Source organism: Anopheles marshallii, chromosome 3 (genome assembly GCF_943734725.1).
Source record: "Anopheles marshallii chromosome 3, idAnoMarsDA_429_01, whole genome shotgun sequence".
Lineage (NCBI taxonomy): Eukaryota > Metazoa > Arthropoda > Insecta > Diptera > Culicidae > Anopheles > Anopheles marshallii.
Window position 1 is genome coordinate 13,542,735 of NC_071327.1, and position 24,309 is coordinate 13,567,043.

The 24,309-nt window shown below is 44.5% G+C and overlaps 1 protein-coding gene across 1 annotated transcript in view; it reads left to right on the top strand.

The window, feature by feature from the left end:
• The first annotated feature begins 212 nt into the window (after window positions 1-212).
• LOC128712086 (CUGBP Elav-like family member 1-A) overlaps window positions 213-24,309 on the top strand; it is a 52,156-nt gene continuing 28,059 nt past the window's right edge. The window contains exon 1 of the mRNA XM_053806981.1: window positions 213-327. The gene's annotated coding sequence lies outside the window, so the exon portion shown is untranslated. The remainder of the gene's footprint in view (window positions 328-24,309) is intronic.

Here is a 24,309-nt window from a genome sequence, read left to right on the forward strand (position 1 = left end):
TCATATGCAACGCCATTTGTGTTGTGCCATGCGTAAATCCAATACCAAATATTGTTTCATTTTGCTGGTGCTGATTTGTGGTGCGTGGTGTGTGTATGTGTGTTTTTTTTAACCTAATAAACGCGCGCGTGTGTGTGTGAATTGAAAAAAAAATGAAAAGTCGTACAAAATCACCGAGCAGTCCATGTGGTGGAGGTGTGGGCGGTGGAGGGGGCGGAGTTGGCCCTATATGTCCGCTGCGAAATGAGGAATCGTCCAAATCGTACCCATCGATCAGTGCAGCCTACTGGTTGCCAGCACCGACACCGACACCGTACCAAGTGCCAGGTTAGTATGGAATGGTGTACTTAAACGAGGGAAAAAAAATAACAAAAAGGAGTTTTATACTTTAAATCTACTAAAAAAAATCCTACAGATTTATTTCAAAATTAATATACAAATGTATTCGCTGATGAGGTCCTTTCCAAAATGTATGGGACTATCTCGATTTTAATTGAACTCAATTTTAAATTTATTACAATTGTGTAACTCTAAGTAATATCGACAAAATACGCAAAAATGGTCCAATCAGACTGCTACAGGACCTTCAACAGTAGCTTTCACAAAGAAGAAAATAATCAACCTTAAGACGAAGTTTATCATTCCGGAGCGTTATTTATCTGATCTTGCATAACAAAGTGCATTATTTATCCATCGCACCGAGCACTGGGAGCGGCTCCTTGCACTCTCCATCCCGTTACGAATCCAAAAGGACATGTTCCTTCGCTAACGCCGAAACACACCGCCCGTCCGCCGTAAAAGGATCGGAAGAAAGGTCGTAAAAATTTCAATTTGATCTGACATTTATTTCATTAGCGCTCATTAATTTAATGACGTACTCATCGAACTCTTCGGCGTACGCGGGTGCTGCTAGTGGGAGCTCCACCCCTCCCTCTAGCGCCATAGCGCCCCACGGTTCGAAACGAGTTTGTCCTTCTAACTTTAGTGCAGTGTGCCTGCAGTTGTTCCCTAGTTTTTTCCGTTTTTCGTTCCTTTTTTTTTGTATGTGTGAGTGTGCCAAATGGATGAAAAGGGCGACAGAAAGTCCTGCTCGATTTGTTCCGCTTATCGGTGAGGCGATTATTGATTGCATTGCTGCTTCCGCTTCACTGGGCACTAATTATTATGCACTTCACGGCCTGGCGAAGAGTACTTACAAGCAGGTGGTGGTGGTGGGGGAATGGTGGCATGGGGAAGGAAAGTACACCAGTGTCTACTCGGAGAAAGTGCCGGGCGTTCGGGGAATCGCTTAAGAAGATTCGAATCGTAAAGGGTCGTTCGTCGGCAGGGCAAAGCATCGGTCGTCCTCTCCAAGGAGTTGTCTTCCAAACGAACTACTACTGCACGGGTGTTTGGTATTGTTGCGGAGCTTCATTACGACTATTGCTGCAGGTCGGTGCAGAGGGAAGCAATTCCGAGCAACACTGTGCCATGTGCATGGTCTGTAATGAGGACTTGCCCAAACCGGGGGGGAGTGGAGGGGGCTCTGGTACTGCAGAGTTTAGCCCACTCGACCCTCTCAAGAAACAGTGAAGCAAGGAGAAGAAAAATGTCTTTCTAAAGACACTAGCGCACTGCTCGTTGGTACTTCGTTCGTCTGCTTCGTTGAGTGGAGTTTAATGAAAATGACTTCCTGCCTTTTTTTTTGTTTTTGGAAAGAGACTCGACGAAGAAGGGTGAGCCTCTTGTTGCAGGACGAAGATAAACTTTGCGACACTCAGAACGCGACTGTTTGCTTCGTGCGAAATCTACATGGCAGTTTTTCCCGTCCCGTACGACGCAAAGTACGCCGTGCCGGGGCTGACGAGTTTGTCCTCAATTTGTGGAATTAATCGGTGGAGAAGTTGGAAGACTAGGCAGAAACTGACCAGATCCATGATTCCGGCCAACCAACCAACGTACCATCCCGCGGGAGTATCGGGGGTAAAGACGTGCCAACGATGGGCATTTTGGTGCGGTGGAAGCAGTAGTTGATGTAATATGAATATCAATTAATTTACCATCTTCTGCTACGGATTCGGTCCCGTGGCAGTGGCGTAAACCGGACGTGGTGTGCCGGAAGTTCCCCACTGCCATTATGTTTGATTCTGGCGTGTATGTATGTGTGTTTGTATGCATTAGTTTTCGCACAGCATCTCTCATCTTAAGCGGGAGCACCATTTCCCATGCGGAATTGAACCGAAAGAAGCTGCTGCAGTGTGTGTTTGGCTTATAGCTTTTCCTTCGGTTTGTTTCGCCCCCCACCCTGGGCCCAACTTTGGACGTCATTTTCTTGTACGATACGTCTCACCCACCACCACCACGTGCCACGTGGGACGTGACTTTTATTCTTGCCCTGGTCGGTTGTTGCATAGTTCTTGCCATCCTCCCACGGGATTGGAACCGTAGGAAAGAAAGTTGTTGTTAGCTGTCCACGTAACCGTCGATGCCGCCGTAATGGAAGTGTTTATGTGCATAAGAAAACAGTTTCTCGATGACTACGGATAAAGCAACGGTTTCCGGTGTTGGATGGATTAGCTCTGACCATCCTTTTTTTTGGGAAGGGGCAGCCGGGAGCACAAAAATGGGTGAAAAGCTTAAAACAACAACGCCACGTTTTATGTACCACTGCTCAATTGACGGTCATTGTTGGCTAATTTCTTTTTTCCTGTGCTTCCATTTCGCTAGCTGACAGTTGTTTTTTGTGGTGTAATGGAATTGCCAAAAGGGCTTCATTTAGAGAGGGGGTACTGCCACAGCAGGGCAACTCAATTGCTAACACGATGATAAATCTTTAAACTATTTGCAACTTTATTTTAGCAGTCGTGGAAGTTTTCCGTGCGTTTTTTTTTGGTTGTTGCAAACTCAATATGAAGCTTGTTTGAAACAGTTTACCTTTTAAGTCGTAACGAGGCAAGTTTTTTTTCCTGTAGTTTAAAGGTACGACTTCCAAAGATTTCAATTTTTTTCCTGATACAATCTTTCACAATTTCGTTCTACTGTTCGCTCTCCATCTGGGCATCTTTTCAATGTTTCACTTCTCCTTTATGTGAACCGTTCGGTCCTTCGGGTGAGTTGTTGCAACAAATCGGGAAGCAGCATAAGACACCGAGCCAACCCGGCACTATAATAACTTTATTATGTTATACACCGGTTAAAGAGGGGGCCGGGTGGGGCAGAAGGGAGGGCATCCGCGCATCTTCGCAAACATCTCCCGCAAACTGGTCCAATCTTTTACAAGAGCGCGCGTAAACATAACCTCAATAAACCAGAACACCGGTTCCACCGCATGTCCCGATCGCATCATCTTGTTGAAGAATGTTGCATGCACATGAGAGTATCTTAAATCTACCCTCCGCTTCTCATATGGTTTTTATATGCTTTCATCTCGATTATTTTCTCTCGCTCGTTCCTTTGCCCTGTCCTGCACGAGTGACTCACGGAAGCGCCTTTGCCTTTCTGGTGAAGAAATTCTGAAGAAAATGAAATCTCTTCATCTTCGGCGCCGTGTGACCCTTGGCGTTTCCTTTTTTTTGTGCTGTACTTTCGGTGATGCCGACTCCGAGCATCCGTTCGGACGTTCCTCAACGTTTGCCTTTCGTCATGTGTTTACGCTTGGATGTGGTTACGCTTACGGTGCGCGCACAATTTGGTCCATTCATTGAGACGATTCCGGTCGGCAGATTGGTAGCTATAAGAGTAGGTCATTTCGGTTTCAGTAAGAACTGCTACCATCAACGCCGCGCTGGGTCCTCCACCCGCAAAAAAAAAAAACGGTTTGATCTCGAGGAGTCGTTTCCGTTTGTTCTTCCCTTTTTTTGGGGTGTGTTTTAGATTTATTTGCTCATCCATCGTAACGCCTTGTATCGATATAACACAACATTGATTCGGACTACAGCTCAACCGGGTACAGTTTTGAGGAAGACAAACTGTGTCTCTCATTTGATGTTGCAGAAGATTTGCTCTGTTCGTTTATTTGCTTTCTTCTTGCACAAACTCCCTTTTCTACTTTTGTGGTTGATGCACTGAACAACAAACTGCCAAAGATTTGTTCTAGCTCGATTTCGATAACAAACCGGCTCTAGCGCTCGCTACAGGTTGTGCAGGGTCGTTGTTTGTATGTTTGCTTAGCTCTCTGGTCATTGCCTGTTCTTCGAGAAGACACCGTCACAAGAAAAGAAGCTTCGTGCTTCATCATCTAACATTAGGAGAGAGTTCATTGGAAGATCTTACGGTTCGGTGCCCGGATATGTCTCAGTCTAGATCCAGTGCCCGCCCGGATTTTTAAGTTTATTTCTCGTATCGAAATTGCAAACTTAAAACCATCCACACATCTATACACTCTGGGCGAACGAAACGAAGTCTTGAACGTGTCTTGAATTGGTCCTTCCTTATCTCGTCGGGCGGTAAACCAATAAAATCGAAACTTTACCCTTTCGGGGGCTTTTTTTCTTCTTGAGTATTTTTGAGCTGACAGAATGCTACTCATCCCCTCCCTGAATGCAACTGTTTCCGAGCCAAGTGTACCACTTGGCAGCCGCAAGCTACTAGTGTGTGGGTGCCTAAACAAATGAGAAAAGTTTAGTCCTACCGAGTACCGAGCGCACGGAAGGCGAGAAGCAGAGCAGTTGACCGATTTTCCGAGGCAGAATAATGTCTTTTCAATACGCACGCAAATGTTTTCCTTTTTTTTTGGCGGCCTGCCTCGTGCCCAAAGGTGGTGGAAAAGATATAAAATCCGTTCGATCTAAAGTGGATCAGTTTATGTTTTATGCAATTTTGCTTCCAAAGTGCACCAAGTGTCGCGGAGATCCGTTGGCAGACCAAAGTTTACAGGATCTGTCGCGGGGTTTGCTGCACGCAAGATAAGTCATTGTCGCGACGAAGCTAAAGAAAAGTTATTCGTGGCGTACGTATTGTCGTTTATGTACTCTGGAAGAGGCAACACGAAAATGCTGCTTTTGGTAGCGCAAAGTATCGCAAACTTCGTACGGCTGGCAATTCAATGCAGAGCTCAGCCAAAAAGAAAGCTTTATAGATCCAAGACATTCAAGAGGGGGAAATTTTATGAAAGTTTTCATCCTTTTAAAAGTTGTCACTAGTTTGATTATTTTATTTTTACGGTACATTCTCTAAATCTTTATGGTATCGTGGAGTTTACAATAAATCTGCAATGGCTTACAAGACTTTTATAGCACATAGCGGGAAAGTCATTTCTGATCTGGAGGATGCCTCCTGGTTCCAAGGCTTGGAACCCTGGGATTATCCATGTCCATGTTGTATGTATTTAAATTATACTATTGGACAGTCAATTTAATTATATTTACGAGAGTTGGATAAATTTGAACTGATAACTTCGATTAATGTGTTACTATTATATCCAAATTCCAAGTGGAAATTTAGAAATGTATTCATTACAAAGACTCTTCCAAAGTAGCTTCTTCCAAAAAACTTGTATTTACATCTGTCAAACAATAATATTGCTTATCTCAACAGCAATTGCAACATACTTAACTATAAAAAAACAACAAAGAGCTTGAAATAAATAAACCTCCCTTAACTGAGCTGGTCCTTCGAAAAACAAAAGAGTTATACGTTCCCGAAAACATCCTTACTCACCCATTCATTAATGCTTATCCGCATTGAAGTGTGAAAGTAGGGCGAGAAAGATATGGAAGAAACATGTTTATAAGCCAAATCGAACTCAAAACTCCTCCCATCCATCTTTATGCCCAATGCCGTCGGTACGCCCGTGCCCCTTCGTCTGCAAGGGCGGCGGATATCGGTTGCAATTTTTCCTCCCGGTTCATTTTTCACCGTTCGGTAAGGGCTAAAGATTTCCAAACCGGAACAAAAGCCGAGCGTGTTGTTCGACCGATTCGGTGGAGCCGACCAACGTGTGTCGTATATTGCGATTAGTTATTCTAGCCTTTTGCTCTCCGGTGTTTGTGTTGATTGGAGGGAAAAGAAATTTATTTTACGACATGCAGAGGAAAATCGTACCCGAATACTGTGGTTCAACATATTTCGAATCGTACCACCACCACCACCCCATCCCAAAACTGTGTACACTTCGGGACCGGAGATACCGAGAATGTGCAGTTTTGCCAGAGGTGTGCTCTTGATACGTTCGCTAGGGAGAGCTGTTGGGGTTGGGGGTGAGTTTTATGTGTGACTTCCTTTAAGGGCAATATTGAGAATCGAGTGTAAGAGAAAGAAACCCCCCGCTCTATTGCTCTGTTCTACCGAATATCAGCGTGGTTTTCGAACTGCTCGTATCGGTAGCGTCCGGCCAAAGAAAAGGTCCTTCTAGCAGGCCCCTGCTTCTCAACGTTATCTGCACCGTGGCGGTGATCGTGGCGAAAGAACTTCTGCTTTCTGTGTTTAAGATCAACCCCCGGCACACCAACCGAGCGCAGCAGAATGGAAGCTATCGGTTAAGGAGAAAGCAAAAAAAAAGAACCTTTAGAGCGTAGCCAGAATGAATTTATGCGCCAATAAAAGTGGCAGTCCGAAAAACGCTCTCGGTTCATAGTGCAAAATGTGGATGACTTTTCTCGGGCGATTTTCAGTGCCGGAAGAGTGAAGTCTTCCGCTTTGTGGGCCCCCCCTTTACGGTACCGTATGGGGAGGAAATGTATCTACGGGAAGGTTCTCAGCACAGGGAGTTAGCGTGGAATCTTCCGAAAACGTTTCGAACGAAATCACGGAAACACGAAGCGCTGCAGCAACCGGCGTTAGTTGTAGTAGCAGCAGCAAAGCATAAATTCATTCGTACCTTGACGCTTTGAATATGGTCAAGTTATGTTGAAAGTTTTGGGCTGGTTGTGGCTGAAGTTCGAAACACTGTACCGACGCCTCCGTTTTTTTTCGCTCCGGTCCACCGGTAAGGCTAGTGCACTTTCCAATTCTACAACGCTGCAGCACACGCTTCAAGGGGTGTGTATGTGTCCGTGTTTCCACCGTGCACTGTTCGTTTCGAGCACTCTGGAATGCTCCGAGAATCAATGGGGTGCGATTTATCTGCATCCTGTTCCTGTGTCCTTTCAGCTTTTCAGCTGTCGTTGCTGTTTCGGGATTTTCGATGAGTTTTTCGTTTCAATTTTGTATAATAACATCAGCTTGTTTTTTTTTTGGTTGGAAGAGAAAAGGAAAGTAGCAAGGGGCAATGAGGAACATCGGGAGTTGTTGTGTGAAAATGGTTTCCGTACGTATTGTTGGATGGTGTTTCTTACTTCCCAAAAATGAAACGAACGACTACGTGCTACGGGAATTCGTTTGCTTTCGTTTATATTAAGTTTGAAGAGCATAAGGTAGAGCATTTTTGCATTTTTATAAAGATACTATAAATTACTTTCGAATGTCTTCATTTCATACTTTAAAAATCATGAAACATCATGCATTTACTGCCATTACCAATTTGACTCACTTCAAAGCAAACTAAACTCCGCGAGCAGATGGAACAAATTGTCTTCCCAGCGAGGTAAGCTCGGGAGAGTAATGCATTAGTGCGATGAAAAGCCCTAAAGACACGAACAAGTGTGCGCTGTCACTAGGTATTTAGCAACATTATTTTCTTCCCATCACACGGTTCAGCAAAACCGACAGCCAGCCCCGCCGTCAAGTTTGCAGGGCGCGGTGTATTTAATTAAATTAAATCGTTCAACGTCGATCTACTTCTACTCTTTCCCGTGGTGTGGTGCGTGCGTATACAGCGTCTTAAATCGGTCTAGTAGAACGAAGACACTTGCCAACAGTAGTGCGATGTCTGTGCGATGTGGTGCTAATGATGGCAGAGTCGTACCGACACTCACAAGGGGCGGGGAAAATATTGTCGTCTTCATTCTTGACGTACGAAAAACACATCTGCGCTAAAACCCCGCGGTGGGAGCCCATGTGTGCTGATGCTGTGAACACCTTTTACAGAATGAAGCTGTTCGTGCGTGTCAGAGATTTGAGGCACGTGACAAAAAAAAAACGGAACTCTCTATTGCGTTTCTGAGGTCGCGGACATTCAAAACTCGCGCCCCATCATGCAGTGACCGCATAATGTGACAACCACCACCGGGTTTTTGTTGTCTTCATTAGAACCTATCGCAAATCTAGTTTGCTCTACCACCGATTACCGGAATGCAAACGAGAAACAACGAGCGTGGCCCACGGCTGCTGGAAGGGTGCAGCCGTGTGCAACAATATTTAGCCCGAGGGCTAGTACGCAATCCACGTGACAGTATTATTTTTTCTCCGACTCCGTTTCCAGCACTGGGTGCGACCGGGTGGGTGAAACTTTTGATGTCGTAATCCTAACGAGATTTGCGTGACATGTTTATTAGCTGTTAGTTAGCGGGGAATCTTCTCGTTTGCTACACTAGCGAAACGCCAACAGCAGCGGCACAACGGTAGAATAATAATTGCGTTGATTATTTTGCACTAAAGCACATACCCACATTCGTCATGAATATGGCACGGCTAGCAAAAGGGAGTTAAATCTCCGCATGGAACTGTGTGTGTGTACTTTCTAGAGTAGTTACAGCATCGATATATCAATGTAGCAGCAATGGGAAACTTTTCTCATTCACCATCGCTCGGTTTGCAGTAAAATGACGGTGGATGAAAGTTTTTCGATTGAAGTTTCCGTTGAAAAAAAAGAAAAACCCCCACAAACGGATGAATGATAAATAAACAATCATTGCAAGTTTTTAATTTGTTGTCCCCGCTTCGGCAGATGGTGCTTCTGTTAGAGTGAAATCAATAATACAAACTTTAAGCTGTCACTGGGACTTATTGAACGAACAGATATATCATCATTTTACTTCCATTAGTTGCGTAGTTAGCTTGTTCACAAAGTTGTGTGAAGGTATTTGCACAATTATTGCGATTTTTTGTTAACTATAACTACTTTAAATTTGCTTACGGATCACATCCAACTGGTGCCATCTATACAGCTTGCTCATACGGTTGGGATTATCTTGGAAAATGTAAATAGCAAAACGTTTAGGAATGTGCGTACAAGAAAGGCACCAACACATAACGCGTATTCTTCGCACGTTCATGCTAATGGAGAAGTAAAGTGAACACAATTTCGAGAGTTTGACAGACTACAGGGATGTAATATGTTTTAATGGTTGGTATTCGGTGTAAAATTGCATAATATTTCAAGCGATTTGTTTCCCCATTTTGAAATAAGTAATACCTGAGTGATACATGTTATCTATTCTATATAATAGGAAGAGGAAGAGGAATATTCCCAACTCTTCAGTTCCGACATCTCAAATAGACTCATAAAGTTGTGAGCATATTGAACGGCTAGAAGAAACAATCGATATATTGACTTCGAACGTATGAGATATTTTCCAACATTTTGTCCCACACTCGTAGACCGACATTGTGTCAATCTGTACCGGCCGTAGAACACGAGAGTTCTATTCTTTGGAAAAGCAAACACATCCCGACCGTCATCACTGGCATTGTAGATCGCACTGTTATTGTCTCCTGTACAAAATGACCCATGGCATATATCGTTTTCACACCCGATTAATAAATGTTTGTTTTCTTCCCTTTTCTTCTCTCTTTGTAGGTAAGTGAGCGCAAAGATCAACCCCTACACGTCGAAGGGTCTCCGATGTCTTCCAAGAAAAAGGGCTGAAATGTGTAGAGACATGGTTTGTTTTGGTTCCGGCCTTGAAACATATTAACCTGGCTGGACGAAACTGGTGAACTTTAACACGATATGGCGACGAAACAAACGTTACAAGAGTAGAAATTTGTTACGAGATCACGCCGGATATATTTGACCAACACAGCAATTCCAACAAGGGACTATCTAATGTGATTTGTTGCATCACGATATTACGGCATGGGTTTCGTAGTTATTGCATTCCTGTACACAAAAGCGAGCAAAAAAAAGCGTATCTGCATTGGCTCAACAACTCTGCGACTTTACAATGGCAATAGTAAAATTCTTGAAACCTGCTATTAGCTAGCGATGACAACAACAAAAAAACTGAACGCGATGCATCCACTGGATTTATGTTGCCCGCAGTCTCGAGGGTTGACTGAAATACGATGCAGAAAGAATGAGGGAACAAACAACAACAAAGCAAATAAGTAAACGAATGGAATGTACTGTCCGAGTGCAGTCGAGGGACATGTTTGGGCGACTCGTCCACGGACCACGAGAGTGCGAGTGAAGCCGAGTGGAGTCCAAACCAGCAAATTACCAGCTGTACGTATCGCCCTTTGTCTCTATGGCTACGGCGCTGCCAACAGCCCTGCTGTGATGAACATTGGTTTTTATTCCCGTTCGTTCGGTGTACATGTTGGCCCTTGGCCAGAGAGAAAGAGATGGCGTGTGTCCATGGCCGTGGTGTGTGAGTATGCGTGGGTCGTTTGCAGGCCCAATGCCGCGGAGTACACTAATCTATGCCGAAGTCGTTTTAGCACGAGATTGAAAGCATCATCCCGTTCGGTCCGGTCCAACCTTCGGCGGCAGCTCACTCCTCCCCCACCGTTAGGGAGGCGATTAGCGCACTTTAAATCGACTCCAATTGCTGCCAGCAAACGAAGCAGCCGGCAAATGGCGGGTGATGCGGTAATAAAATTGCAACGATTTCATTCTATAGCCCGCGCTCACATCGATCGAAGAATGGAAGCGAATTGCAGTGGGCAAAATGGAACAACTATTGCACTTGCAATGGGGAAAGAATCGAATTCAACAATGGGCGAGCGATGGTGGTGGACAGCCGAGTAAGAACTGCAACGCTAGAATTTGGTGTGTGGTTTAACTCGCTTTGTTTGCTAACTACTATCAGCACCCCGAAACCAAAAATCTCGTCCAAGCTGAACAAGCGGAATACAGAGGGTAGAGCATTATGTAAATGTGATTTTGATTGCATTATGACGCATAAATTGCGAAAAGAGCTGAAACCCGGAAGCAGCATGCTGATCTCAAGTGGCGCAGTAGAGCAATGAGACAGGAAAAAAAAAACACACACACACCCCACAGGGAAACTTATTGCTATCGATTGCGTATCGGAGCGGCTTTTTTCCATCATCTTCTGCCTGGTGGCAGCATCATCATCATCACGTATAGTTTATGCATTTGACGTAGTGCGACAAAAGCCCCGTCGAGTGCTATTGATTATGAAGTGGCGGGCAGCGGGCTTGGTGCGCTGTTGCCCGGATGTACCGAGGATGTGAACGGAAGGCGGACAACAGTCCACTTAACATGTTATGTTGAACGCACACTATATAGTGTGTCAATTGGTTTTCTCGCAACCGCCGCCACCGCACGTTTGACGATGGGCCGATGAATGAAGGTACTTGCGCAAGGTGTGACATGTGACAAACGAATGTTGCACATGCTACGAGCCTTCGAGTGTTTGCACTACTCCCTTGGGGAGTGAGTGTATGTGCAGTAACAATAGAGTATGGGTAACGTGTGCCTATTTCATGCCGAGCGGGAGCATTAATATTCCACTCGTTTGCGGTTTCTTACCAATACCCAAATGAGATGAGTTATTCTTTTAAACCGGTGTAGCCCATTATTCTAGGCGCCCCTCTGGTGGCACCGCTGTCTTTAAAGCACGAGGCTTATAAATTTAAATCGAATGCAAAACATGTTCATAAACCACTCAAACCTGGCTGTACCTGCATTATCGGCAGACGCGTCCACACTCCCTTTGGGAATTTGTAGCCGTAGTTTACAGAGCAAACAGATTAGCCCCTTTCGGTACACACCATCGCCTCCCGCCTGCACCATCCGAGGCCAGGGCCAGGAAGGTTGCATTATTCAAAAACCAACGTTGCACCGACTGGTTAGCAGTGGCTTACAATATTTTACACGCAGTTGTAAAGTGAAAATCGAGGCCGACCATCCTTCCAATAGCGGGGGTGCGTATTAGGGTTTGAGCGAAGTAAAATGGAGCAAAATGGCTAATTATTTGGGTATTGTATTTACCGTCATTTAGCGTGTGCGTTGTAAAATGAAACCAAGTGGTCACACTCGTTGTAAAACGGTGCACAAACACGTAGTACCTACCTACCGTCCGTACGCCACCCGTTTATGTACTCATTTCGCTTCTCAAAATTTAGGTGCACTTGGGTTCATTGGGTGGCCGATCCGAAAAAGGACCATTTGCCATATTGCACAAAACGAAAAGCAGGAGTTGTTGCACGGGTTACCCTAGGTATTACAAAAGTTGGATGCTTTCTAATCGATTAGTTTCGGTGATGGAATTACTTACGATATTCGTGGAAATTGGAAGGTTTTTGTTGCCGCGGACTGTAAACATGATTGGGTGAGTTGCTGGGTTGCACTGGGGTACTGCACTGGTTGTCCTTTTGGGTGTTCTTTTATCCCTGTCGAAGCCATCTATTAGTGTTGAACTTTCCACACAGCGACGGTAGGTGCGCCTGTATATGTGGTTTCGTACTTGGTGGTGGTTCGGAAAAGTGTGTCACTGGATCATCGCTTTCCGTTGGTACCCCGAGCCTTTGGGGCCGAATCCGAATGGGAATGCATAATCCTCTCTTGAAATATGTATTTTCCCAACGTCCGAAAGTTTTCCTGTTTTTTTGTTGTTGTTATTTTCGAACTCTATAGAATGGCTTTTTGTGATGCTGATATTTCCATCTATTCAACGATTGACCAATGAAACAGGTTGTGGGGAAGGAACGGACCACTAACACACACTGGACACAGGAAGGTGCCTAGCTAAACTAATATTTTCTACCCTGCACTCCCAAATCGGCCGTGTCCTCCATGTTATCGGCTTCGCTTGTTTGCGTAACGCGCTTCGAAACTGTGTCTGTAGGTAAATGGCCGGCGTTCTTTATGAGGGATGAATAATAATGACGCCGGCGGAAATCCTTTCACCGGATGCGGTACGCAACGGCGGTGGAAGGGAAGAGAAAAGCGAGCACACGATCCCGGACTCCGGTCATATTCCGCCATTAGTCGTGGGTTTTTCCTAACCGCATCATCGAAAGCCCCTCCCCCTGCCTTCCAGAATCACATAATTTGCTCCCGCGAGAGGTGGTGAGAGAGATGGGCGATGAAACAAATTCCTTTTTTGGGCTTGGGAGGGAAAACGATGGGATTTCCATCAACCTCCAACTCCACCAAACATCACCACCAGGGTCCGGTTGAGTGCCGGACCCGTTTTCGTCGCGTGCAGTGATAAACGTTTTCAGAATTAATCTCTCGCACGCCGTTGGGAAAATGGATTAGTGCTGGTCACCGAGGGCTGATCCTTGTCCCACATTTGCTACCGCTTCCATCCTTGACCGTACCCGCATGCACACCTCGCGATGATGCGTCTGCCGGTACGGTGGCAGGGTCTTAGTATGCCTGTACGAAAATTTATCCATATTCCCGTCTGCGTACGCCGGATGTACACCGAGAATTCATCGTTGTCGCAACGAGTGCTGTGATAAACTTCGCCAAACGAGAACAATTTTGATGGAACACGTTTCCGTTTTTGGCGGGGGTTTTGGAAAATTTTGCACCACTTTTCCGTGCGCGTACACACACACACACAGTCAAGTATACTAGTTGAAATGTGTCGCTGTGGCCTGCCTTGGAAGCAAGCATATGGGGAGGTCACTTTGCCGGGTGAATGAATGAGTTAAATTCTAGTAGCTAGTAGCAAATTGAATAACGCGACCACAAAACGAATGCTTGCCCATTCGGGGGTTGTGGCTAAATTGTGTAGGTCCAACTTTTATTCCGTGACATACGGAGTGGAAAGTAGTCGTGCGAAAATTAATTCATAAAACTAGAACATAAATTCAATTTGCACAACCTAATGATTTTTTGAGTGTGGAAAGTAATGTTTGCCTGGATGGAATGTGGAGTGTGTTGTTGTTGCGATAGGTACCGCACAGGCTACCGTCCGGGGTACGGTAGCATGGGCTCTCCTATGTTTGTTTGTATGTATGAATGAAGGACCTAGTTACCGGATCAGATTTTGTGATGACTTTTGTCTTGAAACCGGGAGTTCTTTCTACGTCAGCGGCTATTGCTGTGTGTAAATGAAGGAAAGGCATATTTCATTCGACTCCTACTCATTCCTCAACATGAAACAGACGAGTTTTCACTGAATGAATAGTAGATGTGCTGTTGAAATTGGATTTTACAATAGAGCACAACTCGTAAAACCACTTAAGAACCCTTCACAAACGATCCGTTTCAATATGCGCTCTGGCAGGTATGAAGGTGGCAAAGGAATGGCGAAAATCCTGCATGGTTTTAACAGATTTTAATGTGTTATGTACAGTCTTCATTCGCTACAGCGGATCTAAATTTAGATCCTTCATAGGAAAAATAGAAAGGATTAACTGTTCCATTCCAGATGTTCCGACCACTCATTTACATTTTATTAGGGGTTAACATTTCTATGCCATACCTAAAGACGTACCACAATATGTCAAACGAAAGCAGAATCATTCTTTAATTTTTAATGACGGTCCGAGGCCTGTGACTTCGTGCGTACTGTGAAACAGAAATTTTGTATTTAGAATATTTGATATGCCATTTGTACTTATGAAACCTATTAAAATACTACAAATGTTAGTTTAAACAATCATTTTTTAAACCAACTAATCGTTTTCATGCCTTGCGAATTTCTAAATGGTCCTTCGCTCATATTTGAAGTAAACGCCTGACATTATGCAATGTGCGGTACAAAATATAGTAACTTCTTGCAAACTCTGTACCTTAGTAGGAATCATTCTTTATTAGTGATATTAGCAGATAAATCGCTATACAAATCATACTAAAGATGAACTCCTAGCCTCCTGAAAGACCAATCCCTTCTGCCCAAGCGAAATCTGCTAGAGTACTCTGAAAGGCATAACAAAAATGCGAAGGGATGCAAGTTTTTGACCTCGGAAAATTTTCCCATTATGCAGTTCTAAATAAACATGAACCAAACCGCATTTTTTTGTTGTTGTTGTTTTCGTTCTTGTCAATAGTCTTCCAGTGGCACACTGGTGTGGCCCGGAACTTTTGCTATCTGTCTTTGCTTGGCTGATCTATGCTGCATATGCAACATTCCCCGCTGCCGGATGTGGTAATCGTTTCATCGCTGTTTGGAGTGCTTTTGTGTGTGTGCATTTGCTTGCCAAACGACCGAAGCACAACGACGCTGTACGGGCGCTTGTCTCGGCCGTGCTCTGTCAGGCCCCTCCGGGTTATGATTTCAATCTGTCTGATTAGATGCAAATGTACATGACCGTAGAGACGTTGGGTTTCCCGTTGCCTCCGGCGCCATGTTGAAGCATGTCGAACCCCCGATACGGAAGCGAAGACGTCGTAGAAATTGGATGTACATCGTACTTCGTGCCGTTTGAGGCGGTCCAGTGCCAAGGAAGTGCGTCAAGCCAACACGGCGGCGTACAGGAGGCGAATGGGTTTTTGGGAGATAGTTGATAGAGCTATGAATAGTGCAAGTACTGGCTCCGGGGCCATCAGGGATGGATGTACACGGACGGATACGCCATCGTTGCAGCTTTCCTACCAGAACGGGATGTAGCGTGTGGAGAAAATGGGCCTAGACTTGCACACATGTACAATCGTTAGAAGAAACGAGGAAGCAATGGTTACAATTTCCGTCACCGGGTCGTGTCCTTTCTGTCTTTCGTCGATCTTTAACCGCTTCGGAATCAGAAAACTGACCTTCTCATTCAGCACCAGTTGGTGCTTTGCGGCTTCTTGTTGTATCATTACCATTGCCATGGTCATCGTCGATCGTCTTTATTTTCCCACCGGATTTGCAAACTCCTGACGACGGCAATGGATACCAGTCATCTTGCACCAGCTTCGGTATGGTTGGTGTAAAGATAATTGAAAGAAAATACCCAGGCCCTAAACATACGTCTGAAGGTTTCCTTCAACCGACAGGCAACGGCCCCAAGTGACCGTTTGATAATGCCACCGTACCGTTTGCACCGCTTGCCGATTTTAATGATTCGCAAGGAAATGTCTGCTTTAAACGATCGGTATAAAGGATTATAAATTCATTATCCTGGTTGAGATGTGTGGGTGCAGGAATAAGATTTAGAGATGTTGATGCGCCCCCTGTCTTGGAATTTCTTGAACTAATAAAGAGATCTGACCCTAATACAACAAGGGATGGCTTACAGTCTCTTTTGTGCATTAATAATCACGCATCTCATGTCCAGGAAAATCCTACAAAACTACTACAAATTCCAACTGGGAAAGCTGTAAAGCAGCTTATAACCTAAGCTATTCCTTTCGCCGAATCCCATAAGCTAGCAGTAGCCTTTAACATGTCTTTAAACCAATTTTCGGTTTCGATTGACGATCACAAAAATATTGTGGTAAATTATAAAGTTTTTTAAGTAGTTTTTTTATATAAATAGTTCTAATTCCTCTCGCTAAAGTGGATTTCGTTTGCCTGTGGTGTAAGACTTAAGAAACTCGAACACATCATACGTTAAAGTCATGTATTGCTTTCTGGAGTTGAGGGTGTTGGAAAGCTGCATTTGTAAGTGATGTGAAAACCAAGAATGGAACAAAACCTCGTTACTCTTTTACCCAAACATACCGGTGTTCCGTGTGTCCAACCTCCAAGCACCTCTGAACTTTGGACATGAATACGACCAAACAGGGTTTTGCAAAACAAATAAAGCGTGAATGAGCTCCCAACGTTTAGCAAAAACTTCCCGGGGAAAGATCGGACAGAAAGTTCTACCTACAAGTGCCGAAGGATAAGATGGGGCGCGCTGCTGCTGGTATCATGTGGCAGGCGCATATGAGCGGCCTCGGTTTGCTGTGGTCCGAGGTGCACTTGGTTCCTCTTTTTTCCCCGCTTTGCGAACAACAAAACCCAGCGAGTCGAGTGGTGGTCGGGCTTGCGGTTGACTCCATTGCATGTTGGGTTTGTTGTGCTTTACCCGAGTACCTCATGAGCCTCCGATGCTCATCTGATAGTGATGCTGTTATGTTGATGTTGCTATGGTTGCGGTTGTTGTGGAGAAATCAATACCAAACTTGAGCCGTGTCTCGGTTCTGGAGCGTGCTGCTCGAAAGCGAAACGAAGAACCAAGCGTATGCTTGGAATTCTCGTCTGGTACCGTACTACTACTGTCTGGTGGGGTTCGCTTTATTCGATACAGAAGAAAAAGTCTTTCCAGTCGGGTTTTTAAATGTTAAAAAGTGGTTTCTTGCTGCCTAAAATTCTGCTTCATTTAAACCCCATGCAAACAGATCCTGATAATCGAATGTGAATGATCGCTTTGTGGTGCATTTTGTAAATGGCTTTAGCTTGTTACAAGTCTTGCTTTATGCTGCAGCTTCAACCTTCCTGTGTACATACCGGGCACGGTATGTGTGAAATAATAAATTTCTGTCTGTCAAAACAGCAGATCGGTTCTTCCGGCGTTGCTTCCAGCCATCCAGTTAGAGACGTCACTGGGCCCCGAGAAGTCGGAATGATACATACCAACTCTGTCTGGGTGTTTTTGTATTTTTATATTTCCTTGACAGTGGTATCAGGTGTTGCGGAGAACGTGTTACGTCGGGTTCTTCGGGCGAAGGATGAGCCTGTTGGTGTACGTGCCCAACTGAATGGAATGCTTTCTGCTTTCCCGCTCGGAGAAATCAGCTCCCACCGGCATTACCACCAGACCGCAAACTATCCAATAGTGAAGGGGATGAATTTATTTTCCTGATCTTGAGGTTAACCCTAAAGCAGCGATGGGAGAAAAAAGCCCCGGTTCGCATTTCTTTCGCATCCTCCATTTGCCCCACTCCAGCAATAGCAAGATGTGTGCATGGGTTGGTCATTTGTTGGTGGTTGATTTCTTAACCTTTTTGTCTAGCACAGTGGTTTTCGTGTTTCGGACTGGGAATGATTCATGGGATGGTTTGCGTTTTTGCCTTTCTCTCTCTTTCTCGTTTGGAAACCACACACACACACGCAAGAAACGGAAGTCACGCACGTTGCATCCATCTCGACCGAAGATTACCCAACATTTTTTCCTTTGCCATGTTCCTCCCCGACTATGAAACAAAAAACAGAGGAGCGAAAAAAAAAAATACAAGGTGATGATAATGTATTTGCTGGCTCGAAAAGTAATGACCAAGCGTTTCGGGGTTTTCGTCCCTTCCCGTCGTCAAAACGCATGCGAGTGATGTAGTTGAAGGTCAGTGAAAACATTTACGACAAACACTTCTTGGATTTTCGGACGTGCGGTCGGGCGCGAAATGGTCCCAAGATGCAGATAAAAGTCAGGTGGCAATTAATTTATGGCGAAACAAACCGAGCTGCTCGGCGATGATGTGAATGTGAAGGTGCGTAAGGGACTGGGATCAGCCCACGGCAGACACAGTGCGAAATCCCCAATGTTCTTTGTGGGTGTCAGACAAAAGGGAGGGCTACCTAAAGATGTACCGCTGTAAGCTGATTAATTATAATAAAGTAGTTAGATAAGACCGGACTCATTGTACTGTGCATTAAATATACAGACGTTGTAGGATTGCATATTTATAAGACGATCTATCTTTACCGATAAAGATCGCTGAAGATCGGGCTCTAGTGATAGCAGCAGTAGAATGCACCTAACACCATTCGTCTAGCACGAAACTATTCGATTCGGAGAATTCAATTAACGCTCTGTATTTGCGTAATCATTTACCCGGAACACAGATGCTTCCGATATATTAAGAGATTGGAGTTTAATTTAGAAAACTCTGATGGCAACATACATGATGTACTACCTTATACTAGGCTTTTTTCAATAGAATTGTACGAATACAAAAGAATTGGTATACCATGTTTTTTTGCATATTTTAAAATATAAAACCATGACAGCTTTGCAAGATGTAACAAAATGTTCAACTCCCCACAAAGCCTGCAACCGAAGGTCGACTGCGATTACGTCTGCAGGGATGATCCGCTTATGTTGCAGTCGCGTATAGCGCACCGCAATGATGCACACTCAGCAAATTGCAATCCACCCTGCCACACATGCACAGCCAGTTCCAGCTGCCATTTCGGTGATGTGTGCTGTCCTATTTACTCTGGCGAAGCACAACGCGGCCAAACGCAAACGAACTGTTCTGTGTGCCTTCGTGGAAATAATTGCAAAGGGCCTAGGCGGAGAATCATGAACTAACAAAAGTCGGCCACAAACGCCCCACGGTACCGCGGTTCTCAGTGCATCGAAACTTTAGCTAACATCGCACGCAACGAGCGTCGTACCGCCCGGGTTGACAGGCGGGGAATAATTCATGGGAATTATGGTGCACCGGCGTAGGCATGGGCGAGAGCAAAGAGTCAGCAAAATGCGACTTATTCTAGACGTACACACATTTACTAGCCATAAAGTAAGCAAAAACCCCAACCGGGCCATAGCAACTCCTCCACCATGAGGTGGGTAACACTGTCAAGGTTGACACAGTAAGTTTTCGCCGGTGTAGGGAGGTAGTTGGTGTAGTTGGAAATCATCAATGATCATTGCCGCTGCTACACCATCATCATTACGGGTTCGGTGATTTGCGACGAGTTTACGTCATATTGATGGTTATGCGTCTTTTCGAAGTAATAAACAGAAACTTACTCGATTAACATTGGTTTACATTGCAATAAATACATCATTAGTGGACAAATATAATTTTGTTCAAGGGTGACGTAACAATCTGCTAGTCTTGGGGCGTTTATGTCATTAGAAACATTATTTTTCACGTAGTTGGAACACAGCCCTTCATAAAAGAGAGGTCGAGACACTACATCAGGGGACTGCCATTTGACAGTTTTGTAATTCCAAGATGCTATTAGAATTACTAACCGACTATTTTAGATATCCTGGAGTGGACAGGGTATTCTTTTCCATCGCATCTTATTTTGTGTTATTGATAATAATTACTCAGCCCTTTTCGTACGGCATCTAAGAATTGCTGGAATTTCTGATTTCTTGATATTCCTTACTTGTTTATGGTTCTTAATTCATACTCTTAAACAGCGCAGCAACTCAATTTTCCTGGCACCTTTTCCACTGCATATAGTGTGTCCTTAAAATTACCGGATTCATTTCCGGCAACTGTCAACTGTGTCCCTCACACGAAGAACACCGTTCAGGGAAAGGTTTCCATTCACAATGGCATTATTATTCTTTAGAAGTTTATGTTTATGTTACGAACCAACCACCAATTGATGGGGTTGTGTATGTGTGGGTGTGTGATTGTTCTTTTGAATGTCGGTTTTACGGTCTGGTAAGCAGTGTAAGGCGAATGTTCGGTCCTCTCTCTGTACTGTATCACTTTACGATGTCTAATATATGGTTCTTCGTTATCCTTTAGCACTAGCTTGGTGGGCACACGCCTGTGAAATAGTTCCATTCAGCATTCTCACTTTCAATCATGCTGAGTTTCTTCGGTGGGGTCACCGAGCATCGTGAGGCACACGATCTACTGTCGATTTCCGCCCGTACAATTGTGGGTACCCTTTTCGGAGAGCCGAACCGACAGTGATTTGGAGACGAAACTCCACATTGCTGTGGCTGCCATTATGCGCATATATCATTGTTACGGCCGACATCAAAGTCATTAACATACACTTTCATGCATAGGCATCGGGTTGTGTAATGTATGAATTTTCACTACTCAGCATAGAAAGTGCGTCCCAAGTGTACACACATGTAAACGATGGACGAGACGCGCGCGCTTTTGTGTGATCGCTCTCCTGTTTGAATCGAAAACAATCCTGCCACCAGGACGGGGGCGAAGGATACAATTGTTTGTGTTGTGTGTTGCGGAGAATGTATGTAAACCAGTAGGAAGCAAAGGAGGCAGCACGAGACATGAACTTGTGTCGTGGCAATCCTTACCATCGAATGGAACCACTCGTCACCGCTATCAAAAGACGAACGCAAACGAACGAACCGCGCGCACGCCGGTAGGCAGCTTTGAATAATGACTAAATCTAAAGACTGCGTTCTGTCGGGGCCACCTTCTCCTAGCCATCAACGGCTGGCTGTATATTGTCGTTCCGGTTATGGCTTATGACTTTATTATGATTGCCAACGAACTATATGTAGCGGCGAATCGGAATGGTGATTGTTATGTTATATCAACGATGAGCACGTGAGAAACGAGCGTATGGGCAAACCGAGCAAACCGTAACCGAGCGGGAAGTAGTTACAGTCAGTAGTTCTGCCGGTCGTATGCTAAAATTTGATTCATTAATAGCGCACGTGGGGCTTGATAATTCAAATTCTAATCCAAATATTTTATTTATCGTTCCAGGTAAGCGAAATGATGCAAATAAAATTCAACAACTTCGTTCAAATGCGTCCCGCAACACGCGCGCTCACGTGCACACACAGTTCAAGGGATTAAAGTGGTAAGATCAGCCCTAATATTGCATTGCCCTGCCGCTGCTGCTGCTCCGTGAACGATCATTTTATCAACTGTGGCTTTATTTTTCTCTTGTAGGTCTCTACTGAATAGGATGAATACCGCGGCCGTAAAACGAATGTTTTGAATTGCATTAGTTTTAAATTTTTAATTGCTACCAACTCCCGAAGCGCAGCTGTCCTCCGTGCTCGCGCTCCACGCTGCTGCCCACCGTGTGCTGTTCCCGGCTTTTATGACAGTGCTGAAAGTTTTTGATCCTTTTAACACTCATTTCCGAGCGACGGCGGGATTCGCTGTACATTTTAAACAAGCGGGTACATTTCACCCGCGCGAAAGCGACGGCCGGCTGGCGTGCTGCTGTTAGTGAGGAGATTTGTGTTCAAGCAGCGGTGATATTGTATGATGCTTCCCGTCTCTCATCAGCACGGTCGAATCAAGCGAGGCCCTCATAAACACTGCAATAAAATGGCCATAAAGCTCCCTTCGATGGGCAAACCAGCCTTGGGCCAGGCGATAAAAGCGGAACATTAGAAAAAGAACAATTCCACCTCCGCGTTATATTGCCGTTGTACTTTACATCGCATCGTTGACAATTTGCGTGGACATTTTTTTTTGTTTTGTTTCGCGAAGTGCAGACCCCGGCCGGGCCCCGGTGTGTGTGTGTGTTGTTGTGCTTATGCCAAAGATACAACGCAACTGCATGGATCATAAAATTCACCGTTCTCGAGGGCTGTATGGGCTTGAAATTTTTGTTTCTTGTCGCCTGTGTTTAACGGGCATACGCGATATACTGCCCGCAATGTAACGCATTGCAAAATTCACCAGCGTGCATGGCACGCCGAAAGCTAAATCGGTTGGGTACGAGGAGAAGAACGAGTGCAGCTGTAGTGGCTGGTGAGTGCTGAAAAAGGCATTAAAATGTGTCAGAACCGAAATTAAAAAATATGAAATATGCAAAGCTCGTATGCGGAGGGAGAGCGGGAGAAGGAAGTTTGTTGCGTCGGTGCGTTACTGTTTGACCCTGGAATGTTGTAGTTTGCATTCAGTGGTTGCTCTTTTCGGTTGGTAGCAGTGCTTGGTGCAATATAATACGTGCCATACACCACTGGACCAAATTTACAAATTTAATTCTCCACCTTATGACCATATTGCATGGAAGGATTTTTAATGCGCAACCACAAAACTTGACTCTGCTGTCCTTTTATTGCAGTTGCAGAGTCACAAATGTAACCAAATAATCAAAACCCATTCGTCAAATTTTTATCACTTAATGCATGATGGCGGTGACTGTCGACGGCTATTAATGTCGAATAGCGTTACCCGGACCATTCTTTACGATCCGTAACTTGCCTGCCGCAGTCTTTGAACACGTCCGGCAAAGGTGTAAATCACGACATGACGACTGTGTGAAGTGTACGTGATCAAATTTTCGCATTGCAATTGAAACAATTCCTACACTGGCGACATCTTTTCGGGGTGCAGCCTGTGGAGACAGTTTCCTTTGGCATCTCTTGATTAGCATGGCTATTTAACTTTAAATCGAAATAAATCATGAAAATATATTTCGACACACCTTTCAGCAAATCTCTCATTGTCTGTCGAACTGAGCTTATACAGAACGTACCGAGGGCGAGTGCATTCCCCGCGTTCGTCCCGAGCCAAATTTTAGCACAATTTTGTGGGAGATACCCAAGGGAAATAAAATCCATCCACGCCGGGCTCTGAAAACGGCAAGACACAGCGCATTTGGTGCTCAGTATGCAAAAAGCAATCAAATACCCGAAAAAGGGCATCCCATTCGAAGACGACCAATTTGAAATGGTGTTGAAATTTTCCACATTCTTATCACGTATGCAGTAAATTTTACGGTAGGGAATGTCAAAACTTGCCGCATTCGTCGATTCGTTTCGTGTCCGATTCCCCCTTTTTTCGGTCCAAAAGGTGTGGAGTGTGTGTGTCCGAAACGAATATGATGGTTCGGTTGGTATTTCCTTCCGTCGTCGTCGTCGTGTGTGTGTGTGTGTGTTTTGTATGCACATTTAAACCATGAATGTTTGAGAATGTAAAGTTTATAACACCTTTTATCGGAACGAAAAATAATTCCTTAACCTTTTCACAAAAACGTGATTTGTGAAGTAACGCAAATTAGAGAGATTTTTCATTTGATGCTGCTTATGTTACTTGTTTTTCCCTCTCAAAAAGGGAAAATCCAAATCTCCGTGAACATGAGTTGAAAAGATCATTGACATCTGTCACTCATCATTGTGCTAAAAGCTTCCCTCCGCCACTGTTGAAAAGAATCTTCGCCATCTACTTGATATTCTCCTTCACAAATAATAGAAATTCTCCGTATTCACCTTTTCCCTTGTTTTAATGTATGCACAGAAATAAAGCTAAAACCAAACGGATGGCGGAGTATAAAGGGAGTATATCTGAGACCGGTATGTTTCATTCTGCTGACACAGAAGATTTGCTACTGCTCGTGTCGTTTCATCTTGACGAAACGTTGCGATGGTGTGGATGATAATGTATAGAAGTTGTTTTATCGTGAGGTTAGCACAGGGAACAAGGGAGTCATCGCGACCATTGCAGTAGCAGATATGCAACGGAAGCAAGCACGGGTGTCCTTAGTCATCCGTTTTGGTTAGTGCACGAACGCAGAATGGATGTTTCATGTTGTTTGCCTAAGAATCTTCATTACTATTTACACCGTCGATTGGGGTGTGTTCACCTTTCATTATTTCACTGCCACTTCCATTAGAGGGAAGCGTTATGTTCGAAGGCAGAAAACATTATCTATGCACCTGTACCACTTCAATGTGAAATATGACATAATGAGATGAGAAATCAGTCATAGGTGAAGGAATGGAAGGAAACCTGCTAGTAGTTAGTGGTAGTGATGGCCGTAG